Here is a 16,704-nt window from a genome sequence, read left to right on the forward strand (position 1 = left end):
TGTGTGTATCTATTGGGATATTTGTCTCCCATTGTTCTGGCCCCCACCAAACGATGTCTTGTTTGGTTTGTGTTTGTCTTTCTTCACAGACCAGGGGGTCTGTTCAAACATTGGAGTGAACAAGACATTGTGTTGGAAGGATGTGCATTTTGGTTAGATTAGTGTGTGTGTGAACAGTGACTCGACACAGGATGGGCACTGTGGCATGTGTCTGTAATCATTTTCCATTGCAAGTAAGAATCTTTCTGTAATTGCTCATACCATGCTCGTACGCGCACTCCCGTGGGAGGTGATTGTATGCAATTTGCGAGTATGCGCACGCACGGCAGACTGATTACATGCATGGATGCCATCTGTGTGGTGTTTGCATGTGGTGTGTGTATTGCAATATTTTTCGACTTCGACAAGGGCCGCAGGTTCGGCATTCAGGACTGGATCCTGGTGACCACGGACGCGAGCCTCCGAGGTTGGGGAGCAGTCACACAGGGAAGAAATTTCCAGGGACTTTGGTCAAGTCAAGAGACTTGTCTTCACATCAACATCCTGGAACTAAGGGCCATATACAACGCCCTACGTCAAGCGGAGATCTTACTTCGCAATCGACCAGTTCTGATCCAGTCAGACAACATCACCGCAGTAGCTCATGTAAACCGCCAAGGCGGCACAAGGAGCAGAGTGGCAATGGCGAAGGCCACCAGGATTCTTCGCTGGGTGGAGAATCATGTAAGCGCTCTGTCGGCAGTGTTCATTCCGGGAGTGGACAACTGGGAAGCAGACTTCCTCAGCAGACATGATCTGCATCCGGGAGAGTGGGGACTTCATCAGGACGTCTTCACGCAGATTGCAAGTCGACGGGGACTACCCCAAGTAGACATGATGGCGTCCCGTCTCAACAAAAAGCTACAAAGGTATTGCGCCAGGTCAGGAGACCCTCAGGCGGTAGCTGTGGACGCCCTAGTGACACCGTGGGTGTTCCAGTCGGTATATGTGTTTCCTCCTCTTCCTCTCATACCCAAGGTGTTGAGGATAATAAGAAAAAGAGGAGTGAGAACAATTCTCATTGTTCCAGATTGGCCACGAAGGACCTGGTATCCAGATCTGCAAGAAATGCTCACAGAAGATCCGTGGCCTCTTCCTCTAAGGCAGGCCCTGTTACAACAAGGTCCCTGTCTGTTCCAAGACTTACCGCGGCTGCGTTTGACGGCATGGCGGTTGAACGCCGGATCCTAGCGGAAAAAGGTATTCCGGATGAGGTCATTCCTACGCTAATAAAGGCTAGGAAGGACGTGACATCTAAACATTGTCACCGAATATGGAGAAAATATGTTTCTTGGTGTGAGGCCAGGAATGCTCCTACGGAAGAATTCAACCTGGGCCGTTTTCTTCACTTCCTACAAACTGGAGTGAATTTGGGCCTAAAATTAGGCTCCATTAAAGTTCAGATTTCGGATCCTAGCGGAAAAAGGTATTCCGGATGAGGTCATTCCAACGCTAATAAAGGCTAGGAAGGACGTGACATCTAAACATTGTCACCGAATATGGAGAAAATATGTTTCTTGGTGTGAGGCCAGGAATGCTCCTACGGAAGAATTCAACCTGGGCCGTTTTCTTCACTTCCTACAAACTGGAGTGAATTTGGGCCTAAAATTAGGCTCCATTAAAGTTCAGATTTTGGCCTTATCCATTTTCTTTCAAAAGGAATTGGCCTCATTACCTGAAGTACAGACTTTTGTGAAGGGAGTTCTGCATATTCAGCCTCCTTTTGTACCTCCGGTGGCGCCTTGGGACCTTAAGTTTCCTTAAGTCATATTGGTTTGAACCACTTAAGACAGTGGAGTTAAAATATCTCACCTGGAAGGTGGTCATGTTGTTAGCCTTGGCTTCGGCTAGGCGAGTGTCGGAATTGGCGGCTTTATCACATAAAAGCCCCTATCTGGTTTTCCATATGGATAGAGCGGAATTGCGGACCCGTCCTCAATTCCTGCCTAAAGTGGTCTCATCCTTTCATATGAACCAACCTATTGTCGTGCCTGTGGCTACACGTGACTTGGAGGATTCCGAGTCCCTTGATGTGGTCAGGGCTTTGAAAATTTACGTGGCCAGAACGGGTAGGATCAGAAAAACAGAAGCACTGTTTGTCCTGTATGCAGCCAACAAAGTTGGCGGCCCTGCTTCAAAGCAGACTATTGCTAGCTGGATCTGTAACACGATTCAGCAGGCGCATTCTACGGCAGGATTGCCGTTACCGAAATTGGTTAAAGCCCATTCCACTAGGAAGGTGGGCTCTTCTTGGGCGGCTGCCCGAGCGGTCTCGGCACTACAGCTGTGCCGAGCTGCTACTTGGTCAGGGTCAAACACCTTTGCAAAGTTCTATAAGTTTGATACCCTGGCTGAGGAGGACCTCCTGTTTGCTCAATCGGTGCTGCAGAGTCATCCGCACTCTCCCGCCCGTTTGGGAGCTTTGGTATAATCCCCATGGTCCTTACGGAGTCCCAGCATCCTCTAGGACGTTAGAGAAAATAAGATTTTAAACCTACCGGTAAATCTTTTTCTCGTAGTCCCTAGAGGATGCTGGGCGCCCGTCCCAAGTGCGGACTACTTCTGCAAGACTTGTATATAGTTATTGCTTATATAAGGGTTATGTTATAGTTTCATCGGTCTTGGACTGATGCTATGTTGTTTTTCATACTGTTAACTGGGTAATATATCACAAGTTATACGGTGTGATTCGTGTGGCTGGTATGAATCTTGCCCTTGGATTACAAAAATCCTTTCCTTGTACTGTCCGTCTCCTCTGGGCACAGTTTCTCTAACTGAGGTCTGGAGGAGGGGCATAGAGGGAGGAGCCAGTGCACACCCAGAGTCAAAGTCTTTCTTAAAGTGCCCATGTCTCCTGCGGAGCCCGTCTATCCCCATGGTCCTTACGGAGTCCCAGCATCCTCTACGGACTACGAGAAAAAGATTTACCGGTAGGTTTAAAATCTTATTTTCACCTTTTTTTGTCCAGCTTTAATTTCCATCTATAAAGTAAACAGGATTAAAAAATAGATGCTCTTTTTTAATCCAGAAGGCAGCAGAAAACATTAAACAATTCTTTACAAATCATCATAACAATTTGGTGAAATTAGATTTAAAAAGTGCTTGGGTACTGTTTTCACCTTTTTAAACTTATCTCTGGAACTGTCCTAATCTACTTTTCCCATGTGGAACAACACCAATCCCTTTATTTCTGGCTTTAAATATGGAAAATAAACAAGCAAAACCTGAAAATTCCCCACTATTACTTAGATGATTTACTTTCTCACTTATTTATTCATATTCATATATGTATTGTTATTATTTTTACAAATTTATTTTACCCTTTTCACTATTGTAATTTAAAATGACAAATTATGTTTTAAAACATATAGGACAGGAAACAGAGAGCTAGTAAAATAATTTCGGTGGACATTTTTCTTACTACGTAAGTTTCCATAACTATACAGCTTGCGTCTAGAAAGTCTGTTATATTGGTAGATTATTTTGTAGTTGCTTAAAGCCCATAGATTGCATACATATTGGCCCTCATTCCGAGTTGATCGGTCGCAAGGCGAATTTAGCAGAGTTACACACGCTAAGCCGCCGCCTACTGGGAGTGAATCTTAGCTTCTTAAAATTGCGACCGATGTATGCGCAATATTGCGATTACTAACTACTTAGCAGTTTCAGAGTAGCTTCAGACTTACTCTGCCTGTGCGATCAGTTCAGTGCTTGTCGTTCCTGGTTGACGTCACAAACACACCCAGCGTTCGCCCAGGCACTCCCACCGTTTCTCCAGCCACTCCTGCGTTTTTTCCGGAAACGGTAGCGTTTTCAGCCACACGCCCCTGAAACGCCGTGTTTCCGCCCAGTAACACCCATTTCCTGTCAATCACATTACGATCGCCGGAGCGAAGAAAAAGCCGTGAGTAAAAATACTTTCTTCATAGTAAAGTTACTTGGCGCAGTCGCAGTGCGAACTTTGCGCATGCGTACTAAGCGGATTTTCACTGCGATGCGATGAAAAATACCGAGCGAACAACTCGGAATGAGGGCCATTGTACACTAAATTGCACAACATATAAATATATATATATATATATATATAGATAGATAATATGATGTATGTTGTGCAGTTGTCAGCTGCTAAAATATACAGTATACAATAGACAGTTATTTTTCTATTTTGAGTGGTTAGGGTTTTACCATGAACCAGATATGGAACCATAGATATGTTTGGGGTGAATATATTGCGCTATATCAGTCCTGTAGAGTTGTATTGTTTTTCAAAATATGGCAAGAATGAAATAAAGTTAATATTTTGTTCTTTTTGGCTAACAGAATATCTTCTTGGTTCCATCCCCATCTGATTGCTGTTCTGATATTTGCTTAAACATTGGACCTATACAGGGCCGGTTCTACACTTTGTGGTTCCCGGGGCGAAAGTTTCCTTTGGCGCCCCCCCTCCCACAACAACAGGCAAAACAGGGTTAGTGCAAGCCGTAGGCGCGCTGCAAAAAATAGGGACATGGCTTCATAGGGAAGGGGTGTGACCACAGTTATGCCCCCCTGTAGTTGTGCCCCCAGTAGAGTTGTGCTCCCTGTAAAGTTTTGCCCCCTGTAGCTGTACCCCCAATAGAGTTGTGCCCCCTGTAGTTTTGCACCCTGTAGCTATTCCCCCAGTAGAGCTGTGCCCCCAGTAGTTTTGCCCCCTGTAGAGTTTTGCCCCCTGTAGTTGTGCCCCCTCTACAGTTTTACCCCCTGTAGCTGTGCCCCCAGTAGAGTCGTGCCCCCTGTAGCTGTGCCCCTGTAGTTATACCCCTAGTAGCGCCGCTTCCCAAAAAAATAAATTAAAAAAACAATACTCACCAGCACCGCTCCTGCTTCCCGACCGCTGCTGCTGTCTCTGCCGCTGCTCCTCAGAACTATGGGAGAGATGTCATGATGTCTCTCACATAACGCCGCACAGACAGTAGAGGTCGATTAGGACCTCTAGCATCTGCGGCCGCTCCCACAATGCTGTGCGGTGCGCGATGATGTCAGGCGCACCGCACGGCAGTATGTAGGAGCTGGGAGGGTCAGGCGGCTCAGCGGTGGCAGCGCCCTTCAGGATGCGGTGCCCCGGGCAAAAAGCCTGCTTGCCCGTGGCAAGAGCCGCTCCTGGACCTATATTTGCAGTGTTATACATTCTAAAGTAAGAGGAGGAGATGCCCACTTTTGAAAAATATCTAATTGAAAATCCACTCACCCTAACAGTTAGTGCCCACCCAGAGCCTCTAATCCTGTTGATGACCAAAATTTAAAAGGCCAATGCTTTTACTAGCGAAACATGTCTAGTAAAAGCATTGCCCTTTTTAAATTTTGGGAATAAACAGGATTATAAGTGCCTAGTTTTAGAACCCGATGCTTAGTAAAAAAAAATAACCCTTGGAGATGTATGACTTTCCCTGGTTGCCTCGGAAAACCATCACTCTGAAGAGACTCAAAAAAACCTCTCAGCATGGTGTGTCTTATTTGGAACTATTTACAAGATGCAACTTTGAATGATACTAGCTCTTTTTTTAATATACAGATGGATCTTTTTGTGAACTGCATATTTTTTTCCTGGAAAGTTGTACTTGCGACTTTGGAGGGGAGTTGTAGACATAGCCAAAGAACAGTAAGGACATGTCAGCACGAATTGCTACAATAATTCGCCACTGTAAAGCTGCAAGTGGACCGGTTTAGATGGACATAACCCATGGTACTCAAATCTGATGATGATGATGACGATGATGATGATGATGATGATGATACTAATGATCTGACCTGTTTGATGTGTCTAAAATGCATCCAATAATGCAATTAGATTAAAACACCTGTGTCTGTGATTTTACAGAATTCAAACAATAATCAAATATCTTGTATTAATGCCACTTATTAAAAAAATCATATTGCAGCAGGTTAGGTATGATGTGTCAACAGTCATAATGTAGACACTGCAATAATAGAATGTCAGCCCAGGTGAACCAGCAGTCTTTTACCTGTTACCGATGGCAACAGCATCTCTCATGGTGATTTCTGGGTCCTGGCAGTCATGTGACTTATATAAAGTTATTTCTGACTTATATAAAGTTAAGTCCTGGCAGTTATGTGACTAAATATAAATAAAATGTAAGACATTAGGTTTGGCTATTCTAAAAGATGGTGTGTATGTAACAAAAGGCCGCCTATGTGGGTGTTTAGTAATATGCAGCAAGTGGCTTGGACTTGGAGTAGCTAAGAAGAAAAGGAGAGAGATAATATATCACTGTGTTCTGTAAATGAAACTAAATATATCTGTTGCTTGTCATGAGAAACAAGTGGATATAAGAAAAATAAATCTTTTTCATGTCCACATCATTCTGTCCTTTGCCCCCTCTCCATTTTCTTTTCTGTACCCCCTTCCCATCCCTATTTATATGTTGTATTGAACATTTTTAATACATAGTTTTCAGAATAAATACATCAATCAATTTTTACTTGTCAATTAGTACAGATAATATAATACACAAAATAATGAAATACAGAAACTACAATATTAGTGACTGCCCCTCCTGCTGGGCTCATCCTCCACAATGTTGTAATTGCTGCATTATTCTTTGAGGACCTGTTCTGAAATCATTCTTCAACAGAGATGCTGCCTGATGCCAGTTTATTTAGTTGTGTTGTAATTCAGTTGGCAAGGAGCAGTAGCTGTTCTGACTCCCGATGATAGAGGGCGGGTGCTCTCAGTCCTAGGGGCCCCTATCTTGCCAGTCTGAACCTGGATATCTCTTGTTAGGCTAATATTGCAGACTGTCCCAATTATTATCAATGAGAACAGGCTGTCTGGCTCAATTTACTAAGGTCCAAATAACTTATGTTTTCAGGGCTTGTCCCTGTTAGCTAATGACAATTTCAAATGGCATCAGTTGCTGTAACCATATGGACCTGTTATTGTTAGACAGTGATCTGCTGATCCATCCCCAACAGACTCCATGCTCCTTCCTAAATGGTTATCAATTTTTGTCTAAAATGACTATTCAAAGAAAAAAACATCTAAAAATAACTAGCAGCAATAAGTGGGCACATTGTAAGTGAAATGTGAGACAACAAAACCCCCTGATCAGAAGGGAGCCATGGACCCCAAAACAGATCTGAAAATGGGGGAAAGAATCGCAGAATGTGGGAAAGAAGGGAATGAAAATAAATTCCTAAAGAAAATACTGAACATTCAGAAGGTAGATGATAATACTGAATTAACAATAATTAACTTGAACAACAGAATCCCGACCATATACAAGTACTCTAAAAAGGCCTTTCCTTTTCGCTGGGTATCAACATGAACATATTTAAAGTAGAGAAGGATTTAAATATATTGGCTTGTAAATTAGCACTTAAAAAATATTTATGCTACAAAACCTACTATCCCTGAGAGAGATCCAAATAAATCTAAGATTCTGGATGTAGCAACAATCAACGTGTAAACTCATTGGCTAATGAAGACTTTGAAGCCCTAGAAAATCTAGAATAATTAAATTAAAAAAACAACGCCTATCCAACTAAGGGTTGAACACTGAAAATGTGAAAAACTTCACAGATGTGGAGTCACAAAGTAATTTTTTCTCGAAATATTTTACTGTGATCAACATTATCAACAAGCAGCAGGGAGGTGAGATCAACATTTTGAAATTTACTTCGTCATTAGAATAAATAAAATATACAAAAGACATACCTTAAATACAGATCACACCACACCACGTGTAATGCCTCTGGTATGCAAGTTCTGGAGTAAAGATGCCCACCAATGACATCCTCACCTGTCGCCTGTTCCCACGACTGTCAACAGTAAACAAATGAAAATATTAAAAACATAGGAAGCAGTAATATGGCACAGAATGGTAATAATTACAGTTCTGTAAAAAATATATCGTAAATCAGATGTTATAATATGCAAGGTAAAATATCCTTTATTTAATCCAACAGCATTTCGCGGATAAACCCCGTAGTCAGGGACAAGCGTTCACATACAATCAACATCTCAATGGGTATACATAGCCCCCACAGTAGTGATTACATTGTTAATAGCGCTCACCTGTCCCACGCCGCCATACACGCTTGGCCTGCGTTCACAACCCGTAAACAGGGGACACTGACATCAAATGGACAAACAGCTCACAGTAAACATTCATCTCACCTCCCTGCTGCTTTACTGAATACCACCTACTCCCCATTTATACCAGGGAAAAGGATATAGCTGACCGAGTTGTTAAATTGGATATTACCCAATTAACTAAGAAACAACAAACACATTTTTTAAGACCTAAGCTGGGATGCTTTAGATGTTTGGGCTGTGCAACATGCAATACCTTGATGACTGAGTCCACCTTTAGTCATCCCCACGCTGGGAAAATCTTCAAGATACAACAGAGTACCTGTACGACACATGTGATCTATATGCTTAAATACCCGCAAGACACAGAGGCAATTTCGTGAACGGATGGCACTCCATCATAGTGCCAACAAGTTGGCTTATGAAAAGGGTAATAGTGATCAATCGGTGGCACGCCACTGTCTTCAGGCGTGACATAATATACCAAGCATGCGAGCCATCATCATAGATCATGTACCACTGTCCCTTAGAGGGGGTAATAGAAATAGAATACTCCTGCAACGTGAAAGCAGGTGGATATTTCCCTTAAATATAGTATCCCCTGGGGGCCTTAATGAAAATGTAGGACTACAATGCCTTTTATAAGTTCCCCATTATCTTTTCTTTGAAAAAAAAAAAATAATTATGGTTTTTCCTCTATGTTGCTTATAGAATCTCAGCAAGTGCATTTCTTGATGTGAGTGTCACTTTCACTTTAATATCTTACAATCTTAATACTTGCAAAAATGTAACACATTATCGCTGGTAATATAATCAAGCTCCTTGATTTTATATATGTATTATTATGGTGAAGGATTTATAGATTTGTTACTTCATGTTGTATGTTTATGTTTATTGTTGTTTGCCGTCTCTTGGCAACTATGGTTGCACCTTTACTGTGAGCCGCTTGTCCGCTGTTTCTGGGTTGTGAATGTGGGCCAGGCGTGGATGGCGGAGTGGAACTGGTGAGCGCTATTAACAATGTAATCACTATTGTGGGGGCTATATATACCTATTGAGATGTTGATTGTATGTGAATACTTGTCCCTGACGACGGAGTTTATCCCCGAAACGCCATTGGATTAAATAAAGGATATTTTTACTTTCTCATAATCTAGTACCCGATCCCGCAGCTGTGTTTCCCATCGTCTCTTTACTGCTGAACATGCTGGAAATCTCTAAAAGGAACCCGTGTGCATTAATACACTGGTTTGTCTATGTGGCAGCACAGGTCTTTAGACCGCTGTGCTGCTGACAGGGGAGACATACACAGTCTAACTAGTGACTGACTCTAACTGCAATAAAAACCTACACTAGGGCCCTTTATACAACCAGTACTCACTCAGTGTTATTTAAGAGGATCTCCTGTGGAGAGATGCAGGTCCCTTCAAAAGGGATCTTTGTCTCTCATATATCCGTGGGCTTTGTCCACCTTTTCAATAGGTTGACGCAGCCAAGTATTTTTAGTGATCTAGTCAGGAGCTCTGTGCTCCCACGTGCTGTACCTCCAGCACAATTTTCAAAACTGAGGGAGGAGGGATGTGAAGGGGGTGGAGCTGGCTGTACAGACAATGCTAATTTTTAGATTGTGCCACACCTCCGGTTGCAAGCTTCACACCCCTACTGTATAAGAACGCTCCAGTATCCCCTAGAGGATTCAGAGAAATGGATTTATCGGTAAGTACCAAAATCCTCTTTTTTACTTTCTCATACAGTCTGCTGGAGTGCTGCTATCTTCGCACACTATATATTGGGCCATGCAGATGGACCTGTGGAGGGCACCGCAGCGACTACTTATCTGAACCCACTTGGAAGTGCCGGGCTACAGTCATATATATATATATATATATATAATATTTATTTATTTATTTTACATATATACTTTATATGATATTCTTGATTTTTCTTTTTAGGTATACTATCAGAAAAATATAATTGATCACACTTTTATTAGTCTCCCTATTTTAATGTATCCTCAAATGAGATTATTTATTATGAAAAACTATTTTAGGACAAGTAATTTGATAAGTTGTTTTTCCAATTTAATATATATTAGATTTATGCTCTCTTACTATTTAAGATTATTTTTTAAGACAATAATATATATTTTTTTTACTTATCACTTACTTACTAGTTACTTTTAAGCACTACTACTGTTTCAAATTGTATTCTTTCATTATTACTGTTTAGCATGTCTTTTTAATTTCATACTTAAATTGATGCATAATTTCCAATTTAATTAATTACTATCATATTCTGTTGTATATATTTATATATACTACTAATTAATCTTATTGACTTAACCTTCATCATGTCACACATCAACATTTCAATATACAATAATAATAGATTTTATTTATTTCACAGTATATGTATTACTTTAAGAAAACAGTTAATTTTAACACAATATTAGCTATTCATATTTTTATTTTAAAATATAATCATCAATGAATATATATATATATATATATATATATATATATATTTGCTATTATATTCACAATATTCATCATTTTTTATAAATATAATAGAGATGTTAGAAATAAAGGGCGGATTATTCAAAGCTGTGACGTGTCCCCATAACAAATATTTCAGTTAATAATAAAAATAGTTTTTAAACTTCATGGAAAGATAAATAAAACATGAAAATAAAAAATTATATAGATTATAGTAATGATCATCCTGAGGAGGATGATCGCCTGTGACCAAGCTCTCAGAGTGAAATGCGCGTCACTTCCGGCGCCTCACTCCTCGGCTCCTGTCCCGTCCCTTGGTCCGCGAACATCCTCCTCAGGTTGGGTAAGACTACCATCGGCCACGGCCGGAGGACGGGTTTTCTTACCCAGCCAATGCTCGCCCCTCTTTAGCCACAGGAATCACCACGCACTACCCAGCTAACAGGGGATGTGGTGGAGATCTGGTTCTCTTTGCAATTACAGCATTTATGGCTTTCTATGCATAACACTGATATTTGTGCAGGATTACAGTGTAGGGGTGGACAATGAGGATTTGCATACAAGGGACATATGCATTTATGATTCATGAATTAATCCAATCTTAGAATTTACAGTATTGGGCAATATATTTAACTTTATCTTATGGTGTTTATACATTGTTTTGCTTTCAAATCGTTGTGGCTATTACAAAGCTCTCTATTGCCTCATTCAAAACTTTTTTAAGTATTTTTGCGGTATCTGCTGTTATTTTCAATTATGTTACAAATGTATGGGAAGCAGAGAGACTTCTAGGATATCTATACAGAGAATATATTTATCAATATACTCCTTTATAGTCCTTCCCATTTCATTGAAATTACATACTAGTGTTCAATACTGCTGTTTATGTGAGTTTGGCATTGCTACTCATGTGTGTTTTCTATTAACCCTTTGGCTCTCACTGTTCAACAAATTGTACAAGAGTGAAAAGCCAGAGGCACTGTGTGATATTACAGCTTCTTCTCTCCCTATATTTTTCTGTTGGGCAATTTGTATCCCTGTACAAGAATTATACTTGGGAGCACAAATGTGATAGAGTTGATTTAGGAGTTATAAAATCCAGGAATCAGGAAAATACATAACTATTAGTGAATGCAATGTTAAGTGATACCCTGCAGTTACAAAATATCCTTGTCACACAGACCTTCATTTGTTAGATTTCTCTGCAATATTTTGGTAGCCTAATTTTTGACAACTAAAGCCCGATACTCACTCATTTTATGATTGATATCTGTGGGTCCCTACACAATCGGAATACGTGCACCCAGGAGACATATTCAACTACGGTCAGACCGCACTGAGTATGCCCAAACTCGTCTGATCTTGGAAGCCAAGCACTGCAGGGCCTGGTCAGTACCTGGATGGGGAACCACCAGGGAATACTATGTACCATAGGTATTTTATTCTCCTACGCACATCATAACTTCGGGACCCATGGTTAGGAACTTGATCCCAGGCTCCAATAATTATTGGACCCTATCAGGCCTGAGGTAGTGACCTCATTCTATAAAAATCTCTATTATAGAGGATATGAATGCAATTTTTCTAGAATGAGGGATTACTGATTTTTGCTTACTTACATTACTATTTCGCCCATAATATGAATATCAATGCTTCTGAGTATTAATGCTCTTTAATTATGAATGCTTGCTCTCGTCTTTTTTAAGTATATTATAATAAAAGTTACATTTTAATAATTTCATATTTTCAATTTTTCAAGTGTGCCCTGGAAAAGGCATATAGTTGCTTTTTTGTCTTTTGTCTTCTCAAAAGACTACACCCGTTGTTTCATAGTTGTCATAACTATTTTTCGGAATCACCACCAACCATTTGCTGAACTAATTACCAAAGTAGGTGTTGAAGTAAAAAAAAAATATTACATAAAGAGAACATACAAACTACACACATATAAGTCGCTATACTTGCAAATACGCGCAGCGAGCACAGCAATATATGGTAACACACGCATTTACACGGACATGCCACAGAGATGGATTCGACACTGATAAAGCTAAATATTTACCTTTTAACATAAGCTATTTACTATTACCGTGTAGCCGTAATGGCCGCTAAACCACGTGCACGTGCTACGCACTTTGTACGCTATTTGCGTACAAAGACCTCGCACATGGTACGTAAGTTACGTACACACGCTGCGCTGGGTGTACGGAATACACACAGCGAGCGTACACACAGACAATAACCTTTTTAAACCTTAAACAGAATATGCTTACACTGTAAACCTTAATACTGTGATACTGTAACCATATAACACTGATTAACCTTAGTATTTAAGCCAGCTGTTTGAGCGATTAAGATGCTCAGAAACCCTTAGTGATAAATGGTGAAACACACAGACACTGGTTAAGGTTCCAACACCTTACTAGACGATTTTAGTATGTAAAAGGGAAAAGAAATACAGTTTACAGCTTATACACTACAATCCTAACATTAATACCTAAACACAATAACTAAACAGAAATATACACAATAGCGAATGAACGCAAACACAAATACATAGAATAAGAATGAATGGCTTACATTAAACGGGTAACAAAGTGGCCACAGAGAAACATACCATACGGGGGAACGCTCGCTAGCGCAACCGGATCCAGTCCTCCAATTATCAATGATAAATGTTGATGAGAGAGAGTACTGGCCGGTCAGGGGAAAGTAGCCTTTATATACACAACATACAGTACACTACAAAGGGCCCTACAATCTCATTGTTCATTGGACACAGGAATGTCTCTCTTCATTATAACAAAAGGTCATAGGTGGATTTGAACAGGTGGGCTGTGACTATTTCAAACTGCCCAGGTGGGAGGTATCCTCAGGATTCCCGCCGCATGGATAATGAACTGCAAATACAGTAAATGTCCATAAACTTCTTATAGACATAACTATACGCAGGAGCGATTAATCTCTTCCTAACCAACACCGGAATGTTTCTAATAAAATACTCTTCAGTTAGGTACTAGACACCACTGTTCAACCTTTGTCAGACCCTTCGTATCATGCAAAGAGGAATTCCCAAGTCCCTGAACCATTTACACTAAACATACTTGCAGACATTATTAAAGGGAATATTATCTACAAAACGCACTATATTAGTTAACTGTGCTATAAACGAGTCGCCCGCTACAAGCTCATAAACTCTACCGTAAATATGCATATACCGCGCGTAATCGACCGGAGCGAGTGTACGCAATTTGCGGACATGTGCACGTACGGCAGACTGAATGCACGAGCAGTGGGCATGTGCATTGGGGTTAGTACAAGGCATTGGGAATAACGATATTTTTCGACTTTGACAGTCCACCCTTTGGCAGTCACCAATAACTGCCACTTTCTAAACAATTCAAACAGAAAAATATATGTCATCATGGAATACCTTTTTATGATTGGGTAGAGGGAGGAGAGGAGAAGGTGGGAAGGATATGACCTAGTGAGATAGTGAAAGCATGTGTGTAGAAAATCCATGTCTGAGGGGTCATGTATCATTGTGCCGTACGTGTTCTAAATCAAGCTTCGAGGTATTGCGAAGTATACATTTGAATCCTTCTTATCCCGTGTTAAGGGTCTGTGGATGGGCTGTCAAACTCTACCGAGCTCTTTCCGGCTTTTGGTTACAACAAATGGGGTGCACATTAGTTGATGATACATGAAGGGGGAGAATATGTGGATGCTAATATGTGAAAATCACCTGTCGACTATGTGGGATACTACCTGGAGGTTGTAGAGATGAAGATAAGAAACAAGCGTTATGAATGCAGTCATATAACTATGTGAGGTTTAGTATACAGTCGCCGATTGGGGTCTTGTTGATGTCTTGTCTGATGTACATGTTGTCTGATGTCTCGCTGTGCTTTTGCTGTAAGTGGTGAACAAAAGCTTTTCCAGTGTCCATAAAATTACAGTCTCTAAAGTATTGGGTTTCCAGTAGATAGTTAAAGTCACTAAAAGTATTGGGTGTCAGTGACACAGTTCATCAATGGTCTGTATAAAAGAGGTTGTCAAATTCTTCTTCCAAGTGGATGTCCTTGTACCTCAGAGGAAAACAAAGGAGAAACGGGTGAAAGAAACGGATCGTGGAATCACATTTTATCACAACATTGTCTCGATTGACGGGTCATATATCAAATTAGTTGTTGCTACAATGCCCTCACTCCTCAGACTCATCACCTTGGTACTACGCTTGCAATTCATTAAACCCCGAACACATCTGAATACCAGACCAATCAATATGATAACTCCCAGGATACACAAGAGGAATTTCCCTACGTCCATGATGACGCTCTGAGCCCATTCTCCTAAACCTGAAAACCAATTTCGTGGGTTCAACCATGACACCCAGCCAGTCAATTCATTACCCACAGCAGCGAGTGTAAGATTGTGCCTCCTTCGAAACTCCCACTTTAATTGCAATATATCATCCATTTTTCGATCTATAACCTCGGTTGGGTCCTCGGTGCTGTTAGTGATATATGTACAACATTTCACGCCATACTGAGTTGCTAGGGTGACACAATACCCGCCTGTTACCGCTGTGAGGTAATTGAGAACCATTCTATGCTGGACCAGCTCTGTTTTGTAGGCTTGCAGCTCTCTCCCAGTATACCTGAAGGTGTCATCATACATCTCGGTGATATTGTCTAACAGGTTCGCTAGCGCAGATATATACCTATAATTTATAACTCCTCTGGCGGTACGGGTGATATCTAACGTGAGTAGGAATTGAATCCCGGTGGATTCGTGGATCAAATCAGAGGCCGCATGCTCTGTCCTATCTACAAGGTGTCTTTTAACGATGTGTTCGTAATGAGTGTGAGTGTAAGGAGCTTGGGCATTGCGGTGAATGTCTTTCATTTTGTTATGGGCAATGGTCATTACTTCAGGCAGTACTTTTCCAACGTAACACAATCCCTCTGAGTTTGGGGAAAGCCACTTATACGCCCTCCTCCCACATATGAAATATGCATCATCGGGGAGAACATATGGGATGGAAAATGACATAACCATATTACAAACCTTCCATGAAAACAGTCCTATCCCTAACTCTTTCATTTGTCTAGTACACGTATCAGGCTGTATGACATGTGCACAGTATCCTGGTGATACTTCTCCAACTCGCATGATCCTACTTCCTAGAGTGTACCTATACCGGAAATATTTTCCACTGTCGGCTATTTGGCGTATGAGTTCTGAGTCTAGGGGCATTTTGTCGGCTCTGTGTGAGAATGTCATGGTTTGGTTGTTCCATGACACTTCCCAATTTCCCGGCTTTCGGGGATTGGAAATGTTAAAACATATTAGGGACCTATCTACATGGTATTGGTGGAGCTTTAAACTAGGAGGACTAGAAATATTAAATCTCTTGTCCACCGGTCTCCCACCCTTTAACTCAAGTACCTCATCTACCGTTAAAGGATATGGCACTAGTCCTGACTTTCTATGACCTTGAGGTACTTGTGAGCATACCCAACAGTCTGTCTGATTTAACACTTTACCCACCAATGAGTGATAGTCACTCAATGGATGCCGGTCCATGTTGATATTAAAACTGGACTGACATTCCTTGATGCAATCGTCCTCAACTATATTTTTACAATTTCTACAGATGCAGTTCTCTTCAGCTAACAATCCTTCACAATGTCTATTAATGTCATGGCTACCAGATCATTTTCTGATACTCGCCTTTGCTCGGTGATTGTGTTGTCCTGGAAATTCTACGCCTCCATCCTGATCATCAGATCCCATTCCAGATCCCTCTTTGGCCTCTCTGGTACTCTCACCGAAACAGACTGCTCTGGTCAACAACAGGGTCAACAGGAAAATCCGGAACACAGTCTCTTGGGGTAAGTCCATCTTAGAGGAGGAAAAGGAGAAGAGTGAGAAGGGGGAAGAAGAATAGGAGGGAGATGGGAACAGGAGAAAATAACAAAAGGGAAAAAGAAATATGGCTCGACGACCGCCTCCGATCTTTTTCAGTGCTCAGGTGCCGTCTCAACCTTCCTGGAACAAACACTCTAGCGATAC

General features: G+C 41.1%; 1 protein-coding gene across 1 annotated transcript in view; it reads right to left on the reverse strand.

Moving 5' to 3' along the window:
- WNT10B (Wnt family member 10B) overlaps positions 1-16,704 on the reverse strand; it is a 258,906-nt gene that overhangs the window by 214,120 nt on the left and 28,082 nt on the right. Inside the window, exon 2 of the mRNA XM_063952713.1 lies at positions 7,754-7,857. The gene's annotated coding sequence lies outside the window, so the exon portion shown is untranslated. The remainder of the gene's footprint in view (positions 1-7,753; positions 7,858-16,704) is intronic.

This window comes from Pseudophryne corroboree, chromosome 2, assembly GCF_028390025.1.
Source record: "Pseudophryne corroboree isolate aPseCor3 chromosome 2, aPseCor3.hap2, whole genome shotgun sequence".
NCBI lineage: Eukaryota > Metazoa > Chordata > Amphibia > Anura > Myobatrachidae > Pseudophryne > Pseudophryne corroboree.